At 35.6% G+C, this 16,149-nt stretch overlaps 1 protein-coding gene and 1 pseudogene across 4 annotated transcripts in view; one reads left to right on the top strand and one right to left on the bottom strand.

Annotated features, from left to right (window-relative positions):
• Cadm2 (cell adhesion molecule 2) overlaps nt 1-16,149 on the top strand; it is a 977,040-nt gene that overhangs the window by 45,573 nt on the left and 915,318 nt on the right. The window lies entirely within an intron of this gene.
• Nucleotides 13,347-16,149, bottom strand: part of Eif4e-ps7 (eukaryotic translation initiation factor 4E, pseudogene 7) — a 126,358-nt pseudogene continuing 123,555 nt past the window's right edge.

Raw genomic sequence — 16,149 nt, 5'->3', positions numbered from 1 at the left:
GAAGCATAGATGGATGAAAGTCACTGCTGAGCTTGCTTACTCCGAGTGATCAGTCTGGCACTCAAGGATACAGAATCCTATCATGCGCAGTTAAAGTGGCTATTTCTACTTCAGCCAAACTAATCTAGAGGCTCACTCAAAGACTTCCTGGGGCCTCATCATGTAGATGATTCTAGATCCTGTTATGTTGATTATTACCATTAATCATCACAGTGTTAACATTATGTACAGAAACCAAAGACATTTGATGTATTGTTTATCCGACTTAAAATGACCTCATACTGACCAAACACTGTAGTTTAAAACCCACCAAAGCTGTTAATCAAATAATGTGAGAAACAACACTTTATATTGATGGCAAATTTAAGGCCTTTCCAATACATACCTGGACTGATAGGTATGCTGAATTTGACAATCAAATATTACATAAAATGTGATGTGTGGCATTCCTGGATTCTGGAATTAGCATAGCTATACTAATTGAATGTTCACACAGAAAGCATTTAGTCATCTTGGATTAACAATTTAGGTGGGCACCACTCAACCCAACTACTACACTCGGAGAAAGACATGGATAACATCTGAAATGATATTGTGGGAACTTTTGTCTTCCTATTAAACTATATTCATGAAAAAGGCCAATGGGCCACTGGCGATAGTTTTCTTCATGGAATATTGCTTGTAGAATTGAAATTGCATGGTGCATTTATCTCATAACATTCATTGGACATTTATGCCATTTGACTTCACTACATATATTAATAAGAAGAAAAATCTCCAGTATGCTTTATTTAATTACAAACAGCTTCATTGAGATTTAGTCCATGAGTCATACAACTCCTCCATTTAAAATATATCATGCGGAGGGAGGAAATTATGTAATTATATTTTAATTAAATTTAGAAATATGAAAATACATTATCCAGTGGTGTTCGCTATGCTCACAGAGATATACAATATTGCCATAATCACTTCTGGATCATTTCATCACGTCCAAAAGAACCTTTACTGTCTTTCCCAGCCATTCTGATTCCTCTTCCTTTTTTCCAAGCTCCATTACTCTCAGAAAACCTAGCACCAAGCTATTCATCTGTTTTATGCACACACACACACACACACACACATGTGTATATATATATGTATATATATATATCAGTAATGATACAGTAATGAAATATCTATTAGTTAACCTTCAACACCAACACCTTAATGGCTCTAACAGCCACTCTTACACTGTATTCTCTTTATAGATCATCTTAGATTTCATAAGGGAGTGAGCTGTTGGCTTTGTCATTCTCCTTCTATTACTATTTAACAAATATATATTTCTCTAGGTTAACCCATGTAATCACACACACACACACACACACACTACACACACTACACACACACACACACCAATGTATATCATTTTAAAGACTGAAAGACATCTCCCACATATATATACTGTACAATAGCTGTTTCCCCCAACCATACTCTACAGCATATGCACTAAGCATTCTTAGTACAAAATATATCTGCTTACCCATTAGGTTGTTTTCATATGTTGGTTGTTGAAAATAGAAACACATTAAACAATTTTACTTGAAGTAGAAAAAGTCCCTAATAAATGTTGTCCTGTGCTAACACAGACATACACATAGACAGTAGATATATGGAAACGTGTCCAATATTGTGACTCATCAGATTAATGCAGATCGAAGCCACAATGTTAGAAAGACAATTGCAAAGTTATCATAGAAAAATAAGAAGTCCAAGAGACATTAATAACGGTAACATTTGAGCGTTTATGCTGATGAGCTGACTGCGTGCAAGGTAATGAGTCTGCAAAAATCTCATCCAGAGATGGGAGCTTTTATATTTTAAAACAAGAAATAAAAATATAACTGTAGAATCTAAATAAACTTTGATTTTAAAATCTGAGGTGTTTTGTTGTTGTTTCTCTTGACATTTTGATTGTATTTTTAAGCAGGTCCAGTTTTCACTGGTCTGACCTGAATTGCATTAATTCATAAATGTAAGGATGTTTTTTAATTTTTATATCTTTCTAATGGCATTGTAGGCTTTATTTTTCAATTACCAACTCGGAGTGATTTAGCAAAGAAACATTTAATTCCTCAACTTAAAATGGGATTCGATTATGATTTCACCATTAAACTTCTTATGGGATTTTAACCGAGTAGGAGTCTAATATTAATTCTAATTGCACTTCTATTAATAAAAAGGAAAGAATACGTTCTCCTACTAGAGTGTACAGATGCGTGGCCAGGAGAAGTAATTGCCAACAGCTATAGGCAAGGAAATGCTTTTAAGACATCATTGAAATGCAGATACCAACAATGCTACATAGTCAGAGAGCTGTGCAATCGAACCATACAGGAGATCAGTGGTGCAGGCAGCTGTCGGGAATATCCTTGGCAGAAATAAATAAATTAATAAATTAAAAAAGAAACATAAAGCATAGTCTGAGTTTAGTCCGAGTCCAGAAGAGTTATGAACGAGACAGGCCTTTGAGAAGGAGGCTGAAGATTGGAATCAAAGGGCATATTTTGAGTGTGCCCAGTGGGGAAAACACTTTGGCAACTACATTGACTGTTTGAGCCACACAACCTTAGATCACATTCACTGTTAGCTTTTCAGAAAACATAAAGGAAAACATCAAAAGAGCTCCTTTCCCCCCAGTGCTAGGTGAGCAAAGAAACAAACAGAACATTGGGAGTGTTTTACTTGGAATCACAATTAAACATTTGAGGTATTCTAGTACAAAGAAAAATTGAAATTACCATTAGTCTGACATTGCAGACTGTCTTTCCTGGATTTGGACGTTTTGTTTTGTCTAAGAATCACGTATGGCTAAAGGAAGAAATATATGTATGTTTTGGTGGCTTGGTTACTCTGTTTAATTAATATTTGTAAGAACAATAGTTACACACACACACACACATACACACACATATATGTTGGAATATATCTTCTTGGTATTGCCGCTGATTTTTTTTCTTTTATTTTCTTTATTAACTTGAGTATTTCTTATTTACATTTTGATTGTTATTCCCTTTCCTGGTTTCCGGGCCAACATCCCCCTAACCCCTCTCCCTCCCCTTCTATATGAGTGTTCCCCTCCCCATCCTCCCCCCATTACCACCTTCCCTCCAACAATCACGTTCACTGGGGGTTCAGTCTTAGCAGGACCAAGGGCTTTCCCTTCCACTGGTGCTCTTACTAGGCTATTCATTGCTACCTATGAGGTTGGAGCCCAGGGTCAGTCCATGTATAATCCTTGGGTAGTGGCTTAGTCCCAGAAGCTCTGGTTGCTTGGCATTGTTGTTCATATGGGGTCTTGAGTCCCTTCAAGCTCTTCCAGTCCTTTTCTGATTCCTTCAACGGGGGTCCCGTTCTCAGTTCAGTGGTTTGCTGCTGGCATTCGCCTCTGTATTTGCTGTATTCTGGCTGTGTCTCTCAGGAGAGGTCTACATCCAGTTCCTGTTGGCCCGCACTTCTTTGCTTCATCCATCTTATCTAGTTTGGTGTCTATATATGTATGAGCCACATGTGGGGCAGGCTCTGAATGGGTGTTCCTTCTGCCTCTGTTCTAAACTTTGCCTCCCTATTCCCTGCCAAGGGTATTCTTGTTCCCCTTTAAAAGAAGGAGTGAAGCATTTGCATTTTCATCATCCTTCTTGAGTTTCATGTGTTCTGGGCATCTAGGGCAATTCAAGGATTTGGGCTAATAGCCACTTATCAATGAGTGCATACCATATAGCAGCCTTATTTATAATAGCCAGAAGCTGGAAAGAACCCAACCGCTGAATTTTAAGGTCAAAATTGATGAATTTTTTTATAGACAGCCTACTATATTGATATTATTCAGAAACTAAAATAAAATAGCATTCATACATTTTTTATCCTTTATTTAATTCATATAAGTATACCTCTGTACTGGATATCTTCATAAATATTGTTCAGAATTTAAAATGCTTATTCAAGCTGAGTATTAGTATCTGCTCCTGTGCATAGATAATGAAACTTATCTATTATAGCATTACATCCTATTTCCTATTTCCTTATTATAATATTAAATTATATATTATATCAAGTAATATAAAAATATCAATGTAAATCCACTACTGAAACAAGAAAATTTAAATCCATACAAACTCAGGAAGAATTCCTCTTTGCTTATTCACAAAAAACTATGCTATAGTCCGTTTAACTATTAACAGTTTAATTCAGTTGGCAGTAACTTTTCTCCATAAAGGGAAGGATGGAACCTATTTCAGAATTGTAAACTAGAAAAGTTCTTGGACTTGGGTAATTCTTTTACTCTGCTCTTGTGCTTTGCAGAAAGAATGATGCATAAACAAATGGTTTAGAAGGTCTGCTCATTAAGGCAAAACTCCAAAACTTAATATTTCAAAATCGACCTTTTATAGAGCTATACAGAAATTAAAATCAATTTCTACAAATAAAACCTTACTATTCAAAGAATGTGTTTTGATTTGTCTATGCAGAAGTTGGCAATGTGAACGCATTCTGAGATGTATGCACAGAGATCAACAACCTCAAGAAAACAATGCAATGTGTAAAACAAACAAACAAACAAACAAACAAACAATCCCATACAGAAAGGAACACTCTGTGTACCACAGCTCTTCTATATGTCACCAGACCACACGGTTCATTTCTATTCTGATTCATGCAGCACTAGGGTCTTCCAAGAATTCCTAAGGCCATACTGGGACTTCCTACAGACACCCACTGCACGGACCATTAATGAGTACTAACATGGGAATACAATATATATCCATGAACCTGGTGCCAGTAGCTGCTATGACTGTTTCTCTTGTTTCTGCAGTGAGAGATGGACAGTAGGCAGACTCACAGGAGGATATTAAGATGGGGCTAGTTCTCAATTAAGAGTAACAGGAGGATGCTGACATTGAACACACTTAGAGGGACGTATACTTGCCAGCATTATCACCAATAATAGTGAATACAAAGAAGTGTATTTAAGAGATAATTCATGAAGGAAGATAGACATTAAAGCATGCAAGACAGAACGATTTCTGCAGCAATACATCTGATATAGGATGTCATCATTAAAGGTCTCCACTCACAGCTCAGGGAACTTTGCAGAAGAGGAGGCAGACAGATTCTAAGAGCAAGTAAAGAGGAGGCCCACCCAGGCCGTCCTTGTCTGTAGTGTGGCTTCTGATCTTTCAAGGGGGCAACTTCAAGAGCAAATAGGACTCATGCTCATGTGAACTTGCAGAGACTGTGGTAGCATGCATGGACCTCCACAGGTTCAAGCCAGACTGGATCTCAGTGCTGAGTCAGCGAACTGGACGGACGCTGTCTCCCACCCTAACCAGGAAGCTACCTGCAATGGACACCTGCTTGCAAAGGAAGAATTAATTTCTACAACAGAGTCTTACTGGGCACATTAATAGTACATCCCTCGCACAGCAGTAGAAGGCTTTTGGACTTTTGTCTCATGCTCCTTCGTTTGGGCAATTCCCGTCATAGTGTTCATTTACTAGTGTATATGTTTTCCACTTTTGCGTTTTCATATTTGTGTATGTGTTTCATGTGCCTTGTCTTCCTTTGTTATTATGTTGTTTGTTTTGTTAGCTTTACCTGTTTGTTTGCTTTCAGAGAAAAAGAAAAGTCATGAAACTCTTTGGATGGGGAGGTGGGAAGGAGCGGAAAGGAGTGGAAGAAAGAAAACTATGGTCAGAATATATTGTATGAAAAAAATTGTGAAAATAAAAGAAAAAAATCTACAAGTGAATTTGATAGTTCTGCTTAGGCCACAGGTAAAGAAGAGTCACATGTGCTGATTTTCCTGTCCAGGACGACAACTCTGTAAATGAGTAGCATTGATAATTCAGTTGTTTCTATGTCCAGAAAGTTTACCTTATCCAGTCCAGGATCGCTGTCAGCTCACGTTGCTCTTGCACCAGCATCGCAATAGCTAAACGTGTAGGCATGCATCATCAAGCCTGAGTCTGAATAACTGTCACTCTAATGGTAAAAGAATAATGAGAGAAGAAGAATTATAAAGAGAGTAATATTAAGCTTTCTAAAAATGGAAATTTATGTAAATGATGTTAACACATTTTACAATGTTAAGTAATGTGTAGAAACTATCAATAGAGAAGATTATCCCAGTATATCACCACATGACAACTCCAGTGACTTTCACCCTCTCAAGAACATATTATGAACCATTAAGATAATACAAATAGATAACAGGACAGCAAGAAAATTGAGATCTAATCACACAGTAACTACAATAATTAGTATGCATGATCCAAGAATATCTAAAACTCTTATGGTATTGTGCTCAAGTGCCACCCTTATAAAATTAATGGAATTTTTTAGCTAGTCTCCATTATTCTTCATATTTAGAACTAAGAGCTTGCCTACCTTCAATGGTCTATGATCTGTCACTGAGGTTGCAGCAGAAATAAAATAATTTTGTAACTATTGATTGCACGCATTTTAGAATCCTACTAATTATTGTCATTTGACCTGCCTTTAAGATTACATATTCTCTCTCTCTCTCTCTCTCTCTCTCTCTCTCTCTCTCTCTCTCTCTCTCTCTCTCTCTCTCCCCCAGCATCATTTCCAAGGTTCACTTAAAATTATTTCTCACATCATAGCTTGTCCTTAAGGATTATCACATATGTGTTGGGGAAGTGGCACTTTTTCCTTCTCTTAATGTAGTTAGAATTCATATTTCAGAAGGTATTGAGGGAGTATCTTTTTTTCATAGTTTTCACAATATCCCCAAATCACTATGATAAATTTTGACACTCTGACTTGAGTCCTTTTTCCACTTTCACTTTGGCTTGACTATTTACCATAATTTATAAAATATATCTTGTTATTCCTCTTCATACTCCTGCACCACTTAGCAGGATGTTTTCTTTGAAAAAGGCAGTGTAATTAGTTTACTTTTTTTACATATAGTATTTTATCATGTTTTCCGCTCCTCTCTTTCAAGATCCTCTGCGAGTCCCTACACACCAACTTCGTGTTTATTTTCTCTCTCCAAAATAAAAGACAATAGAATAAAAGGAGAAAAGAAAATCAGAACAACCAAGCTGAAGCAAAAGCCCAAACTAGTCAAAATAAAAAATGCACAAAAACCGTTAAGTCTGTTTTGGATGGAGCAATTCCTCCTGTGCATGGAGCCTTCTCTAGAATGTACTTGTTATACCCCAGGGACAATCTTCCTTACCCCAGCAGGTATCAGTTGCAAGAAGTGTCTTGTTAGGGATGGTACTTGTGTCTCTTTTTCCCTCCCGATGTGAGCAATACATTTATTATTATTATTACTATTATTATCAATATCATTATTATTATTATTATTTAGGTATCATGTGCATTTTTCCGTGATTGATGTCTCCTAAGTAATGCTTTCTCTCTCTCTCTCTCTCTCTCTCTCTCTCTCTCTCTCTCCTAAGTAATGCTCTCTCTCTCTGTCTCTCTCTCTCTCTTTCACACACACACACACACACACACACACACACACACATACACACACACACCATTCTTCTTCTACACAAACTTTTATTGACAAAGTAAAAAATCTGAGTAAACTTATTTTGTGCAAAATAACATATGGTAATAGAATAATTCTTTAGTTTCATAATAATAAACACAACAATTATTCATAAGCTATATAACATTGTGACTTATTTTTAGATTAACATAGGCAATAAAATAGAAAATGTAATTACATTTGTTTAACAAAGAGTCCGTAGAATTTAGCAATCATCTGGGCATCAGAAAAGTAACAGGCAAGTTTGAAAATGAAAATATCATGGGTTCTTGAGCATGCTGTTTCTAGGAGAATATACACTGCTTATGCCATTGATTTAAATCTGGGTTTTGATCCTACTGAGTGGATCCATCCAGTCCCTAAAGTACATAGAACAATTTCTCACTTTTTGCTTGATATTTTAAAGGATTAAATAAAATAATTTTTTAGCTTAAATTTAGGTACTTTAGATGCAACTTATTAAAATACTCAATATGGGCACCTATATCTTTGCTACAGTCAATTTTAAAGCTAAAGGTATCTGTTGAGTTTGTTGGAATTTGCTTCTGACAACACTCGTAATGTGTTTCTTGAAATGAACTTGTGTTGTTTTTCAGATTTATTTAAAATGTTCAATTCTATTAAATTTTGTTTCCTTTCTTTTCTGGCATTTAAATGTTTCATAAGCACTACATTTCCAAGATAGCTTACCATCTATTTATAAATATTTATTTGATCATCATAAATTTTATACGTATAACATTTCTTAAAAATTTACTTTCTGTAGTATAAAATATTGTATATTTTTTAACATGTATAAGTATCTATACTTACATGTTTTCTACAACATGCAAGAAATCTGTCTACTTTTTAAACTAAATTTTGAGTTAACATAAAAATTGTGCATATTTAAATATTTCATGCAGGTTTTAGTAATAAGACAATATAGACTACTTTAGACAGTTCATGTATGTGGACGTAGAATGTGAATGAATATAAAAGACTTGATTTCTTCTAATAAAATATTCCAGATTTGTAAAATGAAGGTAATATTATGGTTATCAAGTTTTTTGGAATTTATTTTTACATTATTTAGATTATAAAGCATCTGATATTGACCTTAATAAATATGATTAATAAAGTCACAATATAAAAGCATCAGTAAGATATGTAGAACAAATTGTGCTGCTCAAAGACAGTATAAATATATATTATTGCATATATGATGAATCATGATATATATTTGTATATATATATAGGTTTATGTTGTTTGCTCAGAATTACAATACTTTTAGAGATATGTAAACAAGGCATGGCTATTAGTACATCAGAATTCCAATTTAATTTCCCAACAATTGTTTAAAAAATATTGTCTTTGTTCAATGATTGATTTATAACTCACTTGTTGGTAACTAATTTTAAAGCCTTTGTGGTCAAACTTAACTGAGAATTAGTGTGGCCTTCAGTGGAAAGGGAAGAAGGACCATGACGCAGTGGAGGAAATCTTCTATAGTCTCCTTTTCGCCTGGAAATATTACACACTCTGAGTTCAAGAAACAAAAGGGAAATCTGGAGATAATAATTCCGTTCATTTTTATTGATGAGCCAGATACTGTCCTGCAATGACAACCAGCTGTTACCACTTTTATATTCCACATGATCATCTAACCCTGAATTTACCTGACATTCTCATTTTGAGAACTACTAGAACAAATGTAATCAAGGCTTAAGATATCATGGGCTTATGTATAGTATACACTAAGTAGTTACAGTTTTAGATAGAAACACAGGATATAAATACACAAACATTATTTTTAGAAAGTACAAAATTTGCTCAGTTGTTGCTATACAAAGTTGATTTATTGACGGCTCACATGACGCCACGAGTATGTTTGGGAGAATGAACTACGAGAAGACTCCATTTATTCAACTGAGATAAGCATCAAAACGAAGTTAAAAAGACTTTGTTGAGTTACTTCAAGCAAGTGAGTCTTCAAATGATCTGCAACAGGGAGGGAGAAAATGCATTTATTGATTGAAGACCAAACTCTTAAAGAACGATTAAGGTTTTCCGAGGAAAAGGTAGATAGTTCCAGGTTGAGAGTGCAAAGAGTTAAGGCATTCTATAGTATATTTGTGGAATTCTAAATTGTCTTACATCATTAATTACATCATAAATTAAGAGTACTGTATCATAAAACTCTAGAGACTACTGAGGATTATGTCACATGATAGTTTGAAGAGTTACAACATTTTGTGGAAGATCTGGGAATACATCTAGAACAGGATGACAGCAACACACACTTGAGTGTGACTAATTTCACATATTTGCACCTCACATGAATGCCTATTCATATGTGCATCAAGAAATGCTTACAAAAGTAGAACCAACAATTTAGAATACAGAATGAGTAAGGGTAAAAATGTAGGAAATTAGAAAATAAACAAGAGCTCCTGGAGAGACTTTAATGAATTATCTTCAAGGGCTGTCTAGGACCTGAATTTAGGTTAAAGACACCAAATAGTCGACTGGACCATTTCAAGGAATAAATTATCTGTAACATACCTGACATTACATACAAGAACAAAGAAACTTTAAGAAAAATCAGGTGATTTGAATTTTCTAAATGGAAGTTAAAAAGAATATAATTTTTAGAAAACTGAACAATATGAATCTAAACAGAAAATACAAGTGATGGGTTGTAAAGATTTGATGGAGGCAGAGTACACAGGACTGGATTGAAGGAGAAATTTCTAGTGAGTAAATAAATTGTGGGCATCACATCACTCTTGAAGCAATGGGAGATGGAAACTGTGCCACCCAGGGGGAGAGACGGAGAAGATTTTAACACCGAAGTTTGAATAGTTTTTGAGGTTGCCAAATATGGGAGAAACGTATTTGGCAATACTCTTTTAACTTAAAGTGTGAGGTCAAAGTTGTGATCTATGAGGCAGTACATTGTACTTTTTTCTTTTATCCTCATGCTTAAAGAAATGTTTCCCAAGTTAAGTTGCCATTTCAGCTATAGGAGAAAATAACTTTTATCCGGATGTAATTTTGCTAAATGTTAATTTTTAAACACCAAGTCTCAGTTCTATATTTTTCTTGCTTCGTTTTTACAACATCCTGCCAAACAAGTTTTCATATAGCATTTCTCGCCTTGTCTTGATTTTAAAACTTATTATTACCACTATAACGTTTTTCAAAAAAGTTATGAATATAATGAAGTTCTTTATGAAATAAACCTGTAAACTCTCAGACTTTCCCCCATGATATGAGAGACCATTAGATTACTTGAGACTTGTGTTATTGTAAACACAATTTAAGTCCAGTGATAAACAGAGAACTATAATTAGCAATGCAATAACTCTTAAAGATCAAGAACCTGAAAATTATGAGAAGTTCATTGTTTTTTAGAAAACATTTGTTTAATTACATTTCTCTTTCTTGTATAAAGAAATGTTGTTTTCCAGAATAGTAGCATGCAATTTGGCCTTGTAACACATTTCTTTTTTTTTAATTAAAAAAGCTAAACAAAGATGTTCATTTTAATAAAATAAATAAAATATAATTTTTGACAGAAAAAATATTTGAATTACAATATGATTAACTCATATGTCCCTCTTTATTCTCTGTCAAATGTATGACTTCTCTTTAACTCTTGTTACATAAATACAACCTTCTTAGTCTACATGGCATTACTCTATGTATATGTTTCTGAGGATGAATAAATAAGTATTTAGAATAGGAAAGTAAATTGACATATTCTTCTCTGGGAGGATTATTCCTTTTGCTCTCAGCATTCATTAGTTGCTTGTAGTTCTTTCGGTAACGTTGCGTCCTCTGAACTTTCCCTCATCCCTTTCCAGTGTCTAATTTGACCTCCTTGCTCAGCTCGTGTTTAGGCAGCCGTGCTAGTAAGAATCTATGTGGAGCTTCTGAAATCCGTAGGGAACACAGTCTCACAGCACATTTGCTACTCCTCTGGCCATTACAATATTCCCCTTCTCCACAAAGATGCATGCACCCCAGGTTCCAAAAGCGTCCCAGATGTATCAGTTGAGACTCAGCTCCACAACTCTGACTTTGATTGATTGCTATTTTCTGTACTGGTCTCTACCTGCTGAAAATTTCCCAGTTTTGTTGATGATTTCCCAGTTTTGTTGATAATGCTCTCTAAGAGTGAGAGACCATCTAAGGAAAAAAAAAACAAAAACAAGCAGGAGATATGAGAAGATGCCTTCTTTTGGTCATGGCTGTCTGAAAAGACTATGAAAATATTACAGTTAGTTGGTATTGACCTTGGTTTCCTCCAAGATAATGAAAGTCAGGTCACTTTTGCTGAAGAATCATGTATTTTATACCAAGGACCCAGATACCTCTAAACGTGAACTGAAATGAAAAGTCTCCATCCTAAGGTCCAGCTTCTATGACATTATACAAGCTTTTCAAGGAGAAAAGCAGCCCACAGTCCTACCCAAGTATGAGGCCTAAGAACCACAACCATGATCACTAGGGTGCATGTATCCTAAGGATATAGTAGTGGCACACATAACTTAGTTATAACTAACAGGTGTCTAACAAGAGAAAAATCACATCTTTCACTGGAAAGCTAGCTAATTGGACAGGACTAGTGAAGTCCTAGATCTTGGTGTTGACACTTCCACTTTACCAAAATGGCATAATCCTTAAGTACATCCGTAAGTACAAGTATTTCTCCTTATACCCACAGATATGTATATACTTTTCTCTTCATCAATAAAAGACCTTAATAGAATAAGTTAAGGTATAGTCAGTGAATGTTCTGGAATAATTGATTTTAGGATAATCATTATCAGGTTTTATAATTCCCCAATAATTTTTTTCACTGTACACATTTTATTTACAGTTTTGTACACTGTCTTAATATGGATGGGACCGCTTTTCTACTTGAGCCATTGTAACCAAAGCAAAATAACCTAAGTAATATGAAGTGCTAAAGTACAGCATAAAGATATAAAAGCAGACAGCTAATTCTAGTTAGGAATGTAATTATGGTGTTACATTTTTACAGTCCACAATTATGTTTAGGGATCACACAGACATAGATCACTGATTTGAATGAAATGCATAAATTTGTAGCAAAGCTTTGTAGTTACAAAAAACAAAAAAATTACCCAGGAATGCACAAATGTAATCTTTATTCCACCTTTCTGTCATATTCCTGGATCCTTTACCAATGTTACATGAGGAAAAAAACAAAAGCAAAACAAATGAAAAACTGAAATCAGAATCACTAATGTTATCAAGGAGGGAAGCAAATAAATTAACGTCTAGCAGCCATCAGGAAGAGGACAGCAAGGACAATGCTGTGACAGGAAACAGAAGGTTGCTAGAAAGCTGTACTCAGACTCTCACACCAGCAAATCCGCTCCTGCATGGAGTGGAACAAACCCAGATCTTTTCCTGCTAAGGTGATAGAAATGCACGGTCTTTTTCGAATACTGTGGAAAGGCAAGTGTGTGTTGTGGTAATTCTACCCGGCTGTTACAGAGCGGGCCAGGAACACATCTGTGGGTTCTGGGGTGACGTATACTATAATTCTTTGATTGGGATAGTGGACACACTAGCAAAAATTGGGGTGGGGGAGGAGAATGAACACAGAAGTACAAGACAAAGGCGAATGAGACTTCCCTTACATCTTAGCAACACTTGGATGAAATCAGCTTCAGTGCAGTCCACTCTGCTTTGATGAGGCTTTGGTTCAGCTCCCAGTCTCGATTGCGTGACGCAGTCTCCTGTGAGAATACTCTCAGAAGGTGTCTGCTTAAACAACAAACCTATTTTTAGTGGTGGAGCTGCTCTTTGAAGCTGTGTTTGCGTGGGACCGATAACCAATCACTATCTTCGGAGGAAGTCCTAACTTTCCTTGTATACCCTCCCTACGTGCGGGACTGCATCTCTGTTTTCATATTCAGTCGTCCATACTGAATATGTTGTCAGGTCTAACACCGACAACAGCTTCACACACGTCATCACTGTAGTCATCAAAAGATTCTCCAATAAGGCCCAGCAGTGTCTCTAGCCAAAAGCGGCCGAGGTCACTTCGTCTCTGCTGCTTGTTCAATGTAATTAGCCATCGTCCTCCCCGTTTGTTTTTCTTATCTTCCCACATAGGCTTAATGCCATCCTTAAAAAGTGAGTAGTCACAGCCAGACATTAAATTACTAGACAACTGGATATGGTTGTGTAGAGCCCAAAAGTCTTCAACATTATCAAAACTTAGAGATCAATCGAAGGTTTGCTTGCCAAGTTTTGCTTTTATCATTTTTAAAAAACCAGTGTGCCCACCTGTTCTGTAGAGGGTGTTTAATATAGTGCTCTGGGCTAGCAACCTCCTGATCAGACTCTGGTTTTTCCTCTTCTGCAGGTGGGGGATTAGTGGTAGGGGTGGTTTCCGGTTCCGCAATCGACACATTCGGTCGATCTGATCCCCCAATAAATTTTGAGTTGGATAATAGCAGGCACTACTACTAAAAGTCTGCATTTGTTGCTTCTCACTGCAGTCCAGGTGTTTTGTGTCTGGCATACATACATGGTGGACAGTCTAAAAAGGAAACAGACCTTAGTGTGTGTTCATGGGTATTTCACACTGCATGTCAAACTTACTAGGTTTAGCATGCATCTATGTGCGTATTAGTAAAGGGGCCCCTCACAATGATAAAGATGTTACTTCTTGACTGTTAAGTGGAAGTAGGACCTAAACAAATGGGTAATGCTAATTCTCATGATTCTAAATAGTTTTTCCTTTCATCGACTTCTCGTGGTATCGTTACTTTCGTAGGTTCCAAGTGTGCTAATCAGACTCGCACCATCCACAGATTACATTTGCATCCACCCATAATTTTTAAGTTCTGATTTTTATTTCAATTAATATGTGTTAATTGCTGCAATGAACAACTTCTCTGTATCAGCAATTTAATGTGGGGAAGTTAATTTTCACTCATTTCTCAGGCTGGAGAGATATGGAAAGCTTTCCTTTCTGAGGTCATTTGGGATACCAGACTACCTTCAGCTCTTTTAGTGACCTATTGCCCAGGTTGACCAGTACTAGATGAGAAGAGTAGTGGAAAAATGTATAGCATTGCTTAAATACAGAGCTCACGTGTTAACATGTAATGCTACTAGCCAGGAAATGTTACAGGAATCTGCTATTGTAAAAATATGCTAGACATTTAGTTTTTGATTAAAATATGGTTATGGACAAGAAGAAAAAGGCTTTTGGTTATACCTAAAAGTCCTCATTTATCATTGAAAAAATGTATCTTGGGAAACTATTGAATCCTGGGCAACACAGGAAATTTGGTCACTCTGACATTGTCTATTATTGACATCACAATATAGAGTGCTTGCTTTGTGAATATATGTTCACTATCTTATTAGGGAAACAAGTCTGGGAACACTAAGCCAAAATATTATACATTCAGAACAATTCAAACTTAAAAGCATAGAACCCAATGCTATAAAATTTGACAATAATAAATGGCCAAGAGTGAGACATGGCAATTATAGAATATTACTAAGAATAAAATGTTGTAAAGTAAGTAGAATATTCCATTTGTAGTTTTAGAACTCGAGGTAGAGAAATATTAAATGTCATGCCCAAGTTTACATTGTGATAGAAAGTAGGCAAGATCTTTGTAAAGGCATGGATCCTAGGCAGTTGCCCTCACATCATTGATCTCGTATGATGGGTTTATGTTTACAGGAGGTTTACATGTAAGCATATTTGCAAACAAATGTCTTCATGTAATAATGTAAAGACAGCAATGTAGTGTCAGAGTATGTAGAAGAAATTGTCTTCAAAGAAAAATATAGCAGATTTGGCAAAACATTGTGCTTTTAAAAATGACTTATTTTTTCATAATGTTGGCTGGAATGAGTCCAATTACTTTGCTAGTTGGACAGTCTTCACACTGTGCTGTGATCTAAATGAGATGAATACTGAATGTTTGTTGGAAATCTAAGGGTAAGGGAGACACTCTCCTCACACTTTGCTAAGTTTATTTCATTGCTTCACTTGGATAATAAAAACCATGAACAGGAAAGTGTAGGTAGTATTTTAGGAAACACGTTGAAATAAATCAAGGGGAAAAAAAGAGTGTCATAAGGGTGTAAACATTGTAAATTGTCTCTGACATTAGGGATTAACCTGGAGTTTCCTCCTTACCATAACTCAGCATATTCTATATTCATAACATTTTAAGTATCTTCTTCGATGTTAAAGTTCTCAATGTAAGTACTTACATCTTAGTTAGTAGATTATCTTTTCCTTTTTTAAAAAAGTTCTTGAGTTTATAATAAAATCTAGCCTTTCCTCTTTCTGAAACCTCCCATATTCTCTTCACTTTTCTCTTTAACTTTCAGGGCATTTCATTTTAACCTTGTGCATAGTTTTTATTCATTTAACTTTGTGCATATATGTATATACATGTGAATTCCTAAATATAACTTGTTCAATCTGTATAATATGTATGTTTCTAGGAGTGACCACTTGATTATTGGATAACCGGTTGATGAGCTCATCCCAGAAGAAGGCTATCCTAATTTGAACATCCTT

Source organism: Rattus norvegicus, chromosome 11, assembly GCF_036323735.1.
Source record: "Rattus norvegicus strain BN/NHsdMcwi chromosome 11, GRCr8, whole genome shotgun sequence".
Lineage (NCBI taxonomy): Eukaryota > Metazoa > Chordata > Mammalia > Rodentia > Muridae > Rattus > Rattus norvegicus.
Note: the sequence above shows the minus strand (reverse complement) of the source record. Positions and strands in the feature narration are given on the sequence as shown.